At 36.4% G+C, this 16,834-nt stretch overlaps 1 protein-coding gene across 5 annotated transcripts in view; it reads left to right on the top strand.

Annotated features, from left to right (window-relative positions):
* The window catches only part of Sano (serrano), a 136,606-nt gene that overhangs the window by 42,214 nt on the left and 77,558 nt on the right, over nt 1–16,834 (top strand). For 4 of the 5 annotated variants that reach the window (XM_070315883.1, XM_070315882.1, XM_070315885.1 and 1 more), the window contains exon 2: nt 4,701–4,759. The exons of the other annotated variant lie outside the window; for it this stretch is intronic. The gene's annotated coding sequence lies outside the window, so the exon portion shown is untranslated. The remainder of the gene's footprint in view (nt 1–4,700; nt 4,760–16,834) is intronic. 5 annotated transcript variants of the gene reach the window in all.

The raw sequence follows: 16,834 nt of genomic DNA on the forward strand, positions 1-16,834 counted from the left end.
GAGGTGAAGGGAGGCAGGATGACTCGGATACCGGGTCGTATAATGGGAAATCACCGGTGGCGAGTATAACTCGGTTATAAGTCATGTTGCTCCACTCTCCTGTTCCTATAAACGCTCGTGTAATATACAACGCGCGCCTACGGAATTTAAACCTCCTCGCTTCTTCATCGCGCTCTCGCGACTTTCCGACGCCCGTCGGGATCGATTCTTTTTCCTCCTCCTCCCCGCACATCCCTCATTTATAATACTCGAGTGTATTTGATATATATTCTTGTCGAAAAAACGAAAATAATATTTTCCGAACATAAATGTTGACACGCATGTTTACACCGTTGGAAAATTTGGCTTAAATTTACATTTAACATATATCACATGTCCCGAACAATCCACACAAATTTTTGTATTAATGTAACATAATATCGATATATTAAATCGTCACTAATAATATATTAATATTTCAATGCAAAATGAATGCAAACTGCGTAGTAATATGAAATAAATTTTGTATAAACTCAATATATATATATATATATATATATATATATATATATATATATTAAATAATAAAATTAACTTAGAAAATGTTATTGAATCTGTAGTCACTCTTATTTCTATTGTCGAATAAAATTAACATTTTTTTTCTGTAAATTTTCACAGATAAATCCTGTCACTAATAATATAATAATATAGAACATATTTATTGTGCAGAATTAAAAATATGTGCACATTGTGTTATTTTCACATTGTGTTTTTTTCAATTGTTTTAATAATTTAATGTTTGCATTCAATTAACACAACCTGATATGTTAAATTAACATATGAAATTGTAAAATATTTAATACCAAAAATATTAATCGGCGTCTTTTTAAAATAAAAAACACAAATTTTTTAACAATGTATTTTTGCCGATAAAACGGAGACAATTTTTTTTCTGTATAAATATTGACATGCATATGTATATAAATAGTATAAGTTATTGATCGTTAAGAAAAGACAAACTACATATTATAGTATGATATATATATATATAATACATTATTTTAAACGGTATCTTTTTTTTTTTTTTTTTTTTTTTTATAGAATGCATTAATTGTATATGGACAAGAGATCGAACATGAATCGATATTTATACGATTATCTCTTTATTTTTCTTTAACGTCCAAGGTTAATTGTGATTAGTGTTAATTTACAACGCACATAACGCACTTTGCGCGTAATTGGTAGACACATAAATTATTTCGGACGATAAAGATTTTCGCAAGGAACTATATAAGATCGCCGCGTGAAAGGGCATTAGCACCTCGTTGAGGGAATTTGATCTTTTTTCTCCTTCCCTTTATTTTTAAGGGCTGATACTAATTGCGAGCGTCGTTAATTTACAGCGTAGGTGTCACGGTTCGTGAGATGTATATTCCAATAAATCGTTGTACAATGCGGAGCGGAGTGCGGCTATGCCACGCCGGTGTGTCTAGTCCAGCTCGATTTTTTTTATTCGCCACGTTATAGTCTGCGATATTAATTGTGAGCCTTGTTGATTTATATAAGCATCCATAAGCTCCGCTGCGGGATGAAATACGCTGCGGATAAGCGTATGCAAGATTGCGGTGCGGGATGAGAACGCAAAGACAAAGACTGAGCAAAACGTTCGTGCTCGACAATATGGTAATCATATTTCGAGTTCACAGGTGTATCGGAAGAGTTGGAAAACGATTTATTACACTTACATTTATAATGTATCGTTCGACAGTAAATCGGGAATTTGTAAAATGTATTATACATCTCCATAATATTATACAGAAATGAATTATACTTTTAAACAATTTGGACTTAAAATTTGTAGATTTTTATGTTATTCAATTAACTACGTATGTGTATACAGAGAGATATAGATTATATAAATTACTTCATTTATGAATAAAACATTATTTATTTATATGTATTTTAATAAAAATTAAATTCTAATAATATATTTGATTTGTAGAATAAAAGTAGAACAAAAAAATCAATTCTTCAAGTTTATTGGAAAATCTAATTTTGAATACATCTGATATTTGCGTACATTGTCTAGAATATCATGATTTTTTTCACGTTAACAAAGAAAAAAGTCGTGCTTGCACAATAGCCTAAACGCGAAAAATGCGTATTTAAAGACTAAGACAAATTGCGACCTGATCCGATCGCCTGCTTATATTAATACAGGAACCATCGTAGCCTTGCGCGGGGGGTTCTCTTCTCTACGCGAGACTAGATATATACTTGTATATATATACAACTGTGTCGAGTTCTCTATTAAGTATAACTACGTGTTCGCGTAATAGGCTACCGCATACGTCCAGGCTTGACTTACGTTAGAGTGATACGTATACAGGGTGTCCCTGAGCCAATTCGACTTTTAGCTATAAATATCGCAATATCTAAACAATGGACTCATGTCGAAGAAGAGTATTTTAGTGGTTTTTTTTTTTTTTTTTTTTTTTTTTTTTTTTTTTTTTTTTTTATGTTTAGGAATAGATTCCTGAGAAATTTTTAAAGAAATATCTTAGGAATCTTATTTTTTGAAATAGCGAATAAATTTGATATATAAATAAGATAGGCTATCGAAAAGGGACCGTTGATAAAACTACAATTTATCTGAAATCATCGTATATCTTGCGCTATACGTATCAGTGATTCTCAGGCGCCTTGACCATTGCATTTATCGCACCCCGCGCCGTGTTTTGCCGAGACAAGTAGATAGTACGAACGATTTTATACGCCGCTACTTACGGCGCTATCGTCCTCGCCGCAAAAATTCTATCCGATCCGAGCCAGGAATGTGTTAGCGGGGCGGAGATTGAGAAACTCTGTGAGGGGGGGGGGAGGAGGGAGGGAGATCGTGCGGAGGGGTCCGCCGGCGGGTCTCGATACCGGATTATCCGAGTAGAAAATGTAATGGAACGAGTAAAGTTTGCGTTCACGCATCGTTGGTCCCGCGTCCGAGGACGAGGGAGGCAAAACCGTAAAAACCATCGACGCGGTGCAATACAGACGCGATTAGGTAAATGAAACCGTATCGAGACGTGCGTGCGCGGAACTATGCACGCGTGCTACTACTATGAGTGGGTGTATCCACGCAGTATGGTTGGATAATGGTGCCGATAACACGGCCGACTGGCTGAATACTCTCGATCCAGATTCCACGAGGCAGCCTACTTTCCGAAAGAATCCGTGCGAAATGATCGCGTTCGTGTATCAACTTTTCCCTATACAGATTTTCGATGATTATTTTCCATTGTCTCGGTGAAAACGTTACGTTTCTACGCCTCTTTTTACATTTTAAAATAACATTAGCATATAGACAGCCTACCAAAGATCCTTTGGGTTCGAATTTTGAGATACATTTTATTGAAAGCTTTAATATGATATTGTGATCTGTTTCTTAAGAATATAAGAAAATTTTGATAGTTTTTAGAAAATTTATATGAAACGATATATTAATATTATGACAAATATACATATATCAATTATCCTACATAATTATTTTTTGGGACAATATAAAATTTTAGATTGTTGTCTTTGGAAAAACTAATATAATAAAAAATAATTAAATTTTACACACATAGTACAATATTTATAAATGTTTCTTGTATTAAAAAAAAAAAAAAAAAAAAAAGAATTATATTCATGTTTTGTTTAATAATCCATATTATAATGATATCATTACGATCTTAAGGAGATGTTATAGTAGAAGTCATCGACGATCGAGAGAATTTCTTCTCTCTCTTGAAAGTTTCACACACGATGTTTCTCTTAATCAAGGGCGGCATGACAGTGCTGTGGTGACCATTATACGACTTTGTATGAGACGATCGTTTAGACATCAGAGATGATTTTGAAACGACGCGGCGCGGTTTAAAATTATTAAATCACCTTGCGTGAACAGATACGACAGTTTAACGATCCTCCTAGGGCGCAAACGATGCGGAAACTTAATTCTGACGATTGATCGTCGTAATCAACGAGACCGTCGCGTCATTGGATAAATTAAAGCATAACAGGTAAACGGCTCGTTAACGATACCTCGATGGCCATGTTGCGTTAGGTTGGTTCGCCACCAAATTAAGAATCATATGGCCGTCGGTGTTTCATCTAAGCGCGGGTCCCCGAGGTTATCCGATGGCGCCATATTTACACTCTAACTCAATCCGGAAGAAAAGCTGCCAGGGGGCCTGTTCACAATCAATCTTTGTCAAAAGCGTCGTAATGTATAGACGATAATATGCGAGAAAGCACGCAGCTTTAAACGCAAACTCCCCGCAGCTAAGAACGATATTCGTTGGAAAATGCGGCATGCAACGGGAAGAAATATTATGAATTAACTCGACAAAAATATGACTCTTTAATCTCGATTGTGATTGGAGCAAATCTAATGCTTGGAGATCTCATTTTGCTATAAAAAGATATACGACATTATAATAAGCTATATTTTATTCAATTAATAACGCCGTCCGAAGCTTGCTTTGCGTTTTATTGTTAGATAGAGAACCGAATATATTTGACATTGAATACATATAGAAGTGACGCATGTAACGGTGAAAAAAATTTCCAGCGTCTTATCAAAATGAGATTCATATATATTGCGCTATATTAAACAATTCACTTTATAATCACACAATTCTAAATCATCTAAATTATCTTGATCTCTTTCTTATATTTTTCAGAAGCTGAAAAAATTTGAAACAAGTCACGGAAAAAGGAAAGGAGAACGACGATATCATTGGTGAGTCGAATCATTAACGTTTTGTATTGAGTCATCGATGTTTGATTAACGCCACCTCAATCTTTCTGTTTTTGTTACTCTCGATGACTTCTTACTATATCATCTCCTTGAGAGCGTAATGATACCATTATAATATGAATTATTAGACAAAACATGAATATAATTGTTATCTTTTCATTATTATTATTATTATTATTATTTTTTTTTATACAAAGAAAATTTATAAACATTATGTGTATGTAAAATTTAATTATATTTAATTATATTTATTGTCTTTTGCAAAGACAAAAATCTAAAATTTTGTATTGTTTAAAAAAATAATTATGTAGGATAATTGATATATTTGTCATGATATTAATATTGTTTTATATATAAGTCTTATAAAAACTATCAGAATTTTTTAAAATTCTTAAAAAATAGTTAGATCACAATATCATATTAAAGCTTTCAATAAAATATAAAGGTCGGAAGTAATTTTCGTTTTATATATGTCCGAAATTCATTATTGCCGAAATGAAAGGAATTATTGCAAAACAACCTACACCTTTTCTTTTTTATATTTTACTTTCTTATTATTAACTACAACTCGTATTATTCGAGAGTAGTCCAGCAAAAATATATCTCTGCAGAAAAAAGTCTACACCTACCCGAGAAACGATAGGTTAAAGTTATTATAGCGTTATGGAGTGTGGCCCGTTACTTCCGGAATTAATGGATCGTAAAAAATTTCCAATCGAATAGCGTTTCCCTTCTTTGAAAGTGACCGCGCAAAACGAGGGTGATTCATAAAGTCGTTATCGCAAAAGTTATACGTATATAATCATATTCTTATTCGTTGTCGATAATAAAATATAAATTGGAACGTAACGAAGCGTGAAAGAATGGGGATGATACATAGATTAATATTTAATTTCTTATTCTTGCGTGCTTTGTTATATGGATTGAAAATCATTAAATTAGAAAAAAAAATTCTTCTAAAAATCATTTTCTTCTCCGTTTATATTATATTATACTATACGGTATTGTTGTATAAATTATTTAACATTAAATGATCAAATAAAATTTTATATAATAATAGCATTTTAAATTACAGTATCTAAAAATGATAAAAAGCTGATCATTTTCAAATTAGAGCTATATTAGTTGATGTTTGAAGAATGCTTAAAACTCTTTGTAAGAGCTGCATAAACGTCATCTTTTTCATCGCCAAGATTGCATTTGGCTGATCGGGTTTTTGCGATTTTTTTTTCGCGCGCAAAAACGGAATGGCGGGTGTGAACTTACGAGCGTTGAAAATCGCGACTGATCTGTGTGCCAGATTTTTTTTCCTCGCGCTCCTCCGAGCTTCTTCAGCCGGTCCCAACCGACCGACTGTTCCCGTCGACTGTACCCGTCGACTGTACCGGCGGCCATGCATCGCCGATGAGAATATGACCCCGGCACGTATAGCTTGAGCCTCGAAGTAAACTACATAGGCGTTGTGCGCGTCTCTCTCTCTCTCTCTCTCTCTCTCTCTCTCTCGACTCGACCAGATAAGTCGGTGATCGTGCGAGTCGGTGTCGTCGGCGCGGTGCTTCGTGTGGCGTAGGTGATGGCGGTGCCTTGCCTTGGTGATGGTGGGAGTACCGCAAGGGTCAATCCACGGTCCACCATTATATTCCCTCGACGAAGTCGTAGCACACTCGGGGCTTCGGAGTGGGTTCACAGCCACGACGACGACGACGACGACGATGGGGATGGGGACGACGACGATGGGGATGGCGACGACGATGACGACATTCGAACGCTTAATGATCGAAATTTGTCTGATCGGCAAATACACTGACAGCCAGTCGAGAGTTAGTGACTCCATGTTAATTGGGATTAGAGAGGGAGAGATGATTAGAATAATAGGCAAGGCAACATTGACAATGCACAATTAAAAATACATATTAATTATGCGAAAATTATAAACGATTCTCGAACATATGGTGTTATGCGAAAATAAATTAAAATTCGGGTTAATTAAAAAATTATACATGTATATCTAAATTATTAACATAAAAATTTTCAAAAATTGTATTTAATATTGATGAAGAAACTCTGCTACTTGCTCAGTAAATTCAGTTTTGCATAGCGAAACATTATTCGTATGCGTGCGTACATGTATGTACAAAAATAAAATATTTAATTTCTAATTATTTTAAAATATAGGCGTTTCCTATTCTGAGAAAGCTCTTTCCAACGTCTCGTTAAAGTCCTTCTGCCTTACCGCATCGCGATCATTACTCTAATCGTTTAGTGTTAATCAATATCCATCACGTACACAGTTAGGATTTTAATTATCTAATTAATGAGATTGTTAACGACGGAATGATCGGTAGTTCGTGCAGGTATCTTTTTGTATCTATCTGAACGGGCCGCCGTCCTCCAAATGCAGCTTTGACCTTTAAAGAGGGGTGGAATGTATCGTTTGCAAAAATCGCCGCACGAAGAAATGACTCTATCGTAATTAAACCATTGACGTTGAAGGTACCGTAAGGGTCAATCCACGGTCAAACATCATATTCTTCGGTTAGAAGCGTGGCTTTAGGAGCGGGCTCGTATAACCGCAACACAACGTTCGACGCTTAATGGTCGGAATTTGTCTGAATGGCAGGTAACACTGACAGGCACTCGGTTTATACTCGGTGAGTGGAGAATATATCGGCTACAGAAAGCCGCGGTATCCAGAAGGTTCTCCCGTAATTCAAGGCTCGGGCAGGTCACCGATTAACGTATCGATCATTAGACGATGCCGATCGAGGTGACTTTTTCCCGCGACCCAGCTAGCCGCCGCGATCGCTTTAAAGTTCAAATTGGAGCCTAAATAACGAGACAGAGGTCTGCGCCTTCTTTTCCTCTCTCCTCTTTATCTCTGAGCGTTACGGAGCGAACACAATGCGGAAGTTAGTAAAGTTTTTTACGGTAGATGTATATTAGCGAACAGATAAATATTTACCGTGCAGAAGTTAAATATTTCTTTTTTATCTAAATTTAATTTTAGCACAGATATACATGTATTTTGTATAATTTTTTTTTTTTTTTTTTTTTTATATTATATATTTTGATAAATTTTTCATTTTATTAAAGTAATAGAAAAACTTATGTATTTCAAACGTACATTTTTATCTAAACTAATCAATTTTTTATATGCACATACAAACAGATAATAGTCTGCGCGAATCACAGAATGTTAAACGATGGAATATTAAATTATGGAATTTTTTCATTATTTTACATTTGTATGGAAAGCGTCGAGATAATCGAGTGGAAATTATTTTATTTAACGATTCGAATTTATTCGATCGAGCAAGTGCATAATTTACGCATTAGAAAAGTAGATGAGAAGTTGAAAAATTTATGTTGAAACTGGCGAGATGCGCACAGGCGAATAATCAAGTAACTGGCAGTGTATCTGGAATTTGCAATTCAAGTTTTGCTGCCCGTTAATAGTTATCGCTAAATGTCAAACGATATTAACCGACCGATAAGACTGTTTTTTCTGATGAGAAAACAGCTCGAGTCGAATAAATTGATGATTTGTATCATGAAATCTATCGCATCCGATAGAACACAGAAACAGATTGTGCTTTCGATATAATTTTGTCGTAAATGTCAAATCATTGATTCGAGAAGGGAGAAAGAGAGAGAAAGTTCTATATTAGATCAAGATGTCTCAATATATAAAATTTAAATAAACCGTGAAAATTGATACATTCTTTATATTCAGCGCATTGTACCATTGTTATCTATAATTTTTCGATCGAGTTAATATAATCTGAAAGAGATTAAGTAAAAATATTATAAATATATTTATTACTTTATTTCAAGGACCAATTTCTCTCTACGCCGATGTAATTTAGCTCCGTATATTTCTTTTCGTCGATCAGTGCGCAAATAAATTGTATCATTGTGCCATTAATAGATCGATCAGATTGTAGCGGAAACGTCAAATACAAGGATCCCATGACAAATTTCATTCGCGGCTTCGAATCAGTCGGCGATTCTTCCGCCTGTCCGCAATCAGGAAAAGACGAGTTCTCGAACAAGGTACGCGTATATACGTCTGTTGACCGATCGGCTCAATCGGCGTGCCGGTTGTGTGCGATGCCTTTTTCGGCGAACTGTGAATGTAGCCTGAGGTCTGGCATTTCCCCTTTCCTCGTAGCCCTCTCCGCTGGCCGGTTCGTCCGGGGTCACCGACGAGAGGTCACGTCGCTCGCATGGCATCGGTGACTTTTTCATTTTTTATCTTCCTTCCTCTTCCTTCTCCTGTCTCACTCCTTCTCGATAACCTCACAGGCACGTGCGCGAGGAGGCTGCCGTCTTATTCGAAGAAAGAAGTCGATGTCGCATTTTCTGCGGTAATTTTTTTTTTAATTTTCGCGAATCTGAGACGAAACGTATTTTCTATTACGGATATCTAATAAAAAAGTTATTTAGGAGAAAATAAAACAAAAAATGAAGATGTCGAAGAATTTTTTCATACCTTCTTTAGTAAAATCTTTCAAATTTTCTTTTCGTTAGATTTTTATATTTAATATTAATTTGTTATTTAACATATTATTATTATAATTTAATACCAGTTTCTTCGACAGTGGGATTTAACTCTCGAGTAAATTATTTTCATTGTTATCTATGTATTAATTCCACTTGATTAGAAGATAAATAATTCACAGATAAAGTATGCGGAAATACCAAGTGGCAATGGAAAAGCGGCAATCTTCGGGCAGACAGATATGCGTTTGAGCAGAATTGTCGAGATTCCGCGTGTATCTTTGAAAAGATAAATTTATTTCGTGACCGGTAGGTCCCGCTGCATCTTATTCACCGCGCGAGCGCACGTGAATCACGTGAATCTATGTGATGCGAATGCGTCGTTTAACAAGTAGAATACGCGCGTGGATTTCTATGCTTTGAACATGGGATATCAAAAAGGGGAGAAAAACAGAGAGTTGCATTTTTTTTACTTGTAAATAATTCTATGCTTCAACGTTCGAATTTCGTGATCTCTTGACATCGATCTCGATATGGACGGAACAATTAAAAAAACATTAATTGCAACTTTATTACATCATATCGTCAGATATCATATCGCGTTCGATCTTCAGATATATTTCAAATATCTTTTTCTTTCTCCGAAGGAGAAGTATTCGATGCTTGCCAGTAATCAAGGCACCATAATCAAGGCTTTTTTTAAGCAGATAAAAAAAAGTATTGTACATTTGCGATGTCGCGACGCTGGAGAAAGGGAAGAACGAGATATACATGCGTTGAATTATTGCATTCTCGGCTCTTGATGCGTCTTATTGAACGTGAAAGGATAAATATCTTCAATTAATGATTTATTTAAATTCTCGATATGCACACGCCTTTCGTCCGAGTCCTCCGATGTATGCCAATTGCTCGAGCATCCTCTTCCTCTCTTCATCTCTCCCCCATGGTATCCTCCGCCCATCTTATCTCTGCTCTCTCTCTCTCTTTCTTTCTCTCAACACCTTTCTCTATCTCATCGCTTCTCGTCGTCGTCCGATCGTCCGCGAGACGGTGCGGATCCTCAGGCAGGAGCGCGCGGTATGCCAGATGCTGCGGGCGCGATTACCCACGATGTGAATTGTCAAAACCTTCGGGGAGGCACCCGGCTGGAATACCGTTAACCGAGGCGTTTGCCTATCGAATATTCAACCTACGACCTGGTGACGCTCTCACGCGGCGACTCACAGTCGGTGTGAACGCGGAAATGCACGTACGCGCGCTGCATCCCGAGCCGAACCCCGGATGACCTTACTCGGAGTAGTACGTTTGTCCTTACATCGGGACGAGTCTCAGGACGTTTGTCCGTTAGAGATGCGCGCGCGCGATTCGCTTTTTTTCATTATTGTTTGATACGCGCCACTAGTCAATGACCTGTCTTTCTCTCTCTCTCTCTCTCTCTCTCTCTCTCTCTCTCTCTCTCTCTCTCTCTCTCTCTCTCTCTCTCTCTATCGCGTAGCAAGCTTTTATATTGTATATGTATATCTCTCTCTCCTAAATTGATGGATAATTATGTAACGTTATTTTTTCAAGATGCGTAAGGATGTGTATATATAAATGTCTGTGTATGTCCCTCTCATATAGAATGCTGATGTATATTATACTTTTAAATTATTCCAACGCACATTGAAAATATTTGGAAAATAAGAATAATAGATATTCGGGAAATATATAATCGATCGAGAGACGATGATTGGTAACGTTCGTGACGCGTTCTTCTACGAGAGATTTTATTGCTCATCCGCTGAGTTTATGTAAATGAAACAAATAAGATAAATTGCTATAAAAACAAATGCAAATGATAAAGAAATCTTCCTCACTTTCCTCGATTGTCCATAAAACCAAGAAGCGTGTAACGATTTAATGAAAACGGGACAAACGTTTTCTAGAAATAATATCGCCGCTACACTTGGATGACGATTCGATAGACCTACTTCGGTACGATGAATTTGACCTGGAATTCCGAATGCTTCAAACTTTCGAGCCTCAATAAATTCTTTTAAATTCTTTCCACTTTCGTGGAATTAACAATAAGATTTAAAACTTGGTTTATAACTTTAATTTATTATTGTACATACGTATATATATTCGCTCTTATTTCTTTTACTTTATTTCTTCTAATCTTAAAATATCAAAAATAAAACACGCGTGCAATATGTTGGACGTTAAAATTGTCACACGATAATTATGAATTTCTCAATTTCCTGTAATATTAAATATTTCTTGCATCTCATGTGCGTCACAAAAAATGCATTGAAATGAACGACAACATTTTGCATATGCAACGAACATGCTGTCGGGTGCAGCCTACAACGTGTACAAGCACTGCTCATTGACATTTAACTTTCGAAATTGTACAGAACGCCGGCGAACGGCGCGAGATGCGGCCTCTTATATTGTGGCACAAAATATCATCGGGCAGATAGAACTAACATTTAAATGCCAGTACTGCAAGATGCACTGCTGCGCCGAGATGCGCTTACGTCTTTTGCGACACATATAATCGGAAGACTATACAAATTTCTCAAATATGCATACATTTTATAAATGTAACATATTGTTTTTACTTTTATTTATTTTTTAAAAATAATTGTTTAAAAGAAAAGAATAAGAAGCATATATATATATATCCACAGAAAATGTACACGTGTACGTGTGTACGTATGTTTACATATATCGCAGAGGATTAGATTATAATAATTATTTTGTATTCTCATCATTTAATTCATTTAATCAAGATATGCATGACGGTTGTTTATGACGGATCCGTACATGTAAATCGTTCAGCAAATTATGTCGAGATAAATATTGCAAATCACTCCTCAATCATTTCCCCAATATTTCAGTGTGAAATTACTTCGATGTTGTGTTAATACACGCCTTGCAAGTATTTATCATGGAGAATTGTGGAAAGTGTCACGTAATGCATTTTCGATTTAAACGATTTCAGGATCTTAATAACGACTTGCATAGACCATAACATGCCTTTTTTAGCTAGGGAAAATTGTTTCTATATGCATGATATTAATTAGCTAATTCTAATTTATGAAAAAAGGGAGACTGTGAAATTGTAATATTATCGATACTCTATACGGAGGAAGAAATATATACGACGCGGTGTATATAAATATTAAAGATTCGCAGGATATATATAAGGATCGCCGATGAATCGGATAACGAGTCGGCTAATGAAATGCGTAATATCGAGGATTTCCTAGTGGAGACGACGCGGTAAGGATAGAGGAAGACGGTAGAAGATGTACGGCGGGATCCCAAGACCTTAATCCGTCGATACGTAATGGGATATAATAAGAAATTAGCCGTTCACTATGTACAGTTACGCATTACGCTAACAAGACTTACTTCCGATTATAGCGAGAGGCTCCATTGTTCAGTCGAGCCAGCAGTGTACTTCCTTAGTGGTCCCGCAGACTCCGGCTATTCCTATACGGGTGGAAAGGGGAGGGGAGGGGGTATCTATTTATTTATCTATTCAGTCGCCCCTTCGTATAACGCACGATAGATTTCACGTAATTTCATCGACACAATACTTCCGAAGGACCGAGATATACCGCGATACGATCTCTTATCGTATGCAACATTTTTTTAATACATCCGCGTGAACGCGACGCTTCCGCGCGCGATTACGGTTTGATGAATGCAATTAATCTTTCTTCTCAATAAGTATTTTCGATTTTTAATTCTAGGTTCATTGGAACATCGGTAAGAGGTATTATACATATTGTATATATGTAACTATTTTTTATAAATATCTAATATATAATCTTAATAATTTTTTCTTTACCAAGGTTTTTACCCGTATGATATATAAAAAATATAATCTAATTCTAAAATTGTAACTTTTAACGCTATGTTGGAGCAGCTATCTCATACCATTGTACTTCTCACAAAGCTGCGAGATAGAAGTATCTACGTGAATTATCTAACGGTTACCACGCGCGATGCATTTGCCTCAGTTAAAATTCGGTTTAACGCAATTAGCGAGGTTAAACGGTCGATACGCAATCTTGAGTGCAATTTGCGACGGAAGACTTGTGAATTAAGATCCGCGGCAAGAAATTAAGGAGGTGGAAACGGCTCGTCCGAGGAAGGAAAGAGAAGGCGCAAAAGAGGGACGCGTAAGATTTTAAGACGCGTCTGGAGATTCTATAAGGTGCGCGCTAAGAGAATGTAGATTCAATTGATTCGTACGTTGTTAATTTACTTTACACTTCTCTTCCAGTGATATCGTATTGACAATGTTGCCCTAATACGCTCTTAATATTTTTTTAAAATCAATTTTGAATAACACGAGTAATAATAATTTATCACTGATATTTTAATAATAATGAAAAAAAAATTTTTATTATTGTTAATACATTAATAAAATATTAATATAAATTTTACTCAGCATATAAGAAATGAAAATTAGAATCGCAAATGTCCCCGGCATGATCGTCAAAAGCGATAAATTTGCCGGTATCTGTCTAAAAATCTACGTCGTAAGATAAATCAGGGATATATGCACTGCGGCTGTACTTATTGCTCATAAGTACAACCTAGTGTGCCGCTCTGGCGCCTATCATACGCGAAGCTAACGCGTGTTGATAACGTAACGCACGGGAGAAAACCCGGTCTCCATCTCACTAACGTTCTTTAATATATATATGTATATATGTATAAGCGAGCCAATAGAGAAAGAGAGATAGATAGATAGATAAAGAGAGAGAGAGAGAACTCTCTAGGAAAAGGCCTGTTAATCTGGCGAGGTTACTACAGATGCTAACGGTAGCTTCGACGAGGTTTAGTATGCGCGATCTGTAGCCTCAACAGGAAACAGAATCCCTCCCATTACCGGGAGGAGAGGACTCGCGCGCGCGAGCGCAAACGGCTACCGGCATTGTTACGCTATGGGTCTCCTCCTTATCGTCCCGGAATGTCCTTTGCCGGCGTTGCGGCCTGCCATGGGGTGAGGAAAGGTGGTACCCTTCGGCACCTTAAAAGGTCACCAGCGACGATGCAGCTACGACGTACGTGCCTTCCTCCCCTTTCACCCCCTCCGTCTAGCCTTTCCGTCGCCTCTATGAGGCATCTCCCATACGCACGTTTAATGTACGGTTACGCGCATCCGTGGTTATATATATATATATATGTATGCGAGGTATTTTCGGTAATATTTGTTCCCTTGTTAAATTTTGTATACATGTCTGAAATCTCGTTCCAACTATAGATAATAATAATTGAAATTTTTTGAACCTTGTTCGAGTAATATAATCATGCTTGAGATTTCGAAATCTCTGAATATAACTTGCATTTAACTTATATTTCGAATCTTTTACAGGATATACCGGGCATTTGTAGGCAATGTCTGTATTTAGAGAGATTCGAACACTATTATAATATTCCGCTTCAAGTACCATATGTCGTATATAGCAATTATATCCGCGGTTGTATAAAAATCGCGCGATATTACGAGAGATTACGCCGCTACATCGAATGACATTACGCCATCCCTTGCATTTTTGCATGCGCTTGTTTTTGATCATCCCGGTAATATGCGGTAACAGCTTCTCGCGGTATTGCGCCACCGTATATTTGCGATTTTGCTTATTACCCGCACGCACGTATCTCTCAACGAGCGTCATCTCAGACTAGTGTGTGCATTAAATCATCATGAATCCCGAATATACATCGTTCTCGTATTTACTTTGACTAATGAGCGTTGAATTGGCTCTGTTAATTATTGTTGGCCAACATGATCATTACTGGCGAGAGTAACGGGATACGTCGATGGCCTCTCGCGTAAAAGAAATTGCTTCGTCGTCGGCAGTAGATTGCATCTGAACCGACAACGTCAGTCTTCGACGTTTGTAGATCAACGACTTCTGATCGTTAGTCATTTACTTACCACAGGTATATACGTTGCTTCGAGTGAGAGTATGCTGTTATTAATTATGCATTACATTTTTTTTTCTCATGTTTCGGTTTGACTATTTATATTTAACTTTTCGCACATGTCATATACATTGAATAGATTGAGAAAAAGAATGCTATTTGTTTCGTTATTGAATAGCCGGATAACGTATCAATGCGCTGTTGGCTTTTCGAGAAATTGGATTATCTATCTAGTAATCTTTCTCGCCGATATATATATATATAGTGCCACGACAGCCGTCCGAAAAAAAAAAAAAAAAAAAAAAATGCGGAGATCGACACTTTTCGCAGACGAGATTCCTGCAACAAAACAATATTCTTCCGACTAATTAAATTATTTGCCGTGAAATTAGCGAGCAAGCGAAACTACGTTATGTCAGAAAGAAAAAAAGGCAATAAGGGACAAGGGAGAGATCTCATTTCGAATTGATATGCAGTGATTCTGCGTTCGATAGTATGCGGATCGTTCGAATCAGCCGCAAATCACGTTAATGATCCGAAACGCTGATAAATTTGCGTAGTTTTTTTATCAACGATTCTGCAATCGCGAAATTTACTCATAAATATGTTCATACATACACGCTTTTTTGCCGTGCACGGAGTAAAGGAACGTAAGAAACTACAGCGCGATCAATCGTTTGTAAGGATCAACTATGGAAATTTAATTACGCTACGTATTTCTGATATAACGCGTGCATATTTTCGCTGAATCTTTCTCTAATTGATATTAAAAATCACATCTAGCGCATGTTATTTTCGCCAGCATCTTTAATTTTTGGTCGAGAAACTATAAAATAGTGTAATAATATTCAAGATATTATCTTGTACATATTGTTATGGCAGTTTCTTGCCGTAGCTATACTATAATGTATTCAACATTATGTATAATACATATCTCTCTGGAAATTAATATTGATTATCAGATTGATGTATTTAGTCAGATAATCAGATAAATCTGATTTAATTTATGGTCGGTTAATATACTAATGAATATTGTTTATGATACTATTTAATACCGTTATTTTTATCATGTTCATCTTTTTTAATCGGTGGAATATCATTATTTGATTGTATTGTAATTAATATTATACTGTATCTGACGAAACTAATTAAAATTTTGTAGATGCATTCTCATCTGATCTAAAATATTTTCCAAGGAATTATAATTAAAAAAAAGAAATATATATAATACAGCAATAGATTAAGCGAGTAATTGGCCAAATCAATTTTGATTTTGACTGCATGTTGAATTTCCAAGTTTTACGATACAGAAAATATTTGCCGTTTTAATCGTTTTCAATTGATAGGGCGTTTTTGTTGACTTAATAATTATCCGAGCAAAGCAGCAATTTCAAAATCTTATTTGCCGAGTACGGATGTAAAATTACATCTCTATAGTGACGGTAAGCGCGCGAATCTGCCAGTGGATTTCCTAAGGTCGGCATCATTCGCCTAATTAAGCGGAAAGATTTTCCATTGCGTGCGTGCGTGCGTGCGTGCTCCGGAATCCTGTTTTCTCCCGTTCACGGCTATCATTAATTGCCGGAGGAAGGTCTCTGCGCGAATTTACGAGAGAGCGCGGATCCA

This window comes from Polyergus mexicanus, unplaced genomic scaffold, assembly GCF_030449975.1.
Source record: "Polyergus mexicanus isolate NDT 795.1 unplaced genomic scaffold, iyPolMexi1.0 SCAF_2, whole genome shotgun sequence".
NCBI classification, from domain to species: domain Eukaryota; kingdom Metazoa; phylum Arthropoda; class Insecta; order Hymenoptera; family Formicidae; genus Polyergus; species Polyergus mexicanus.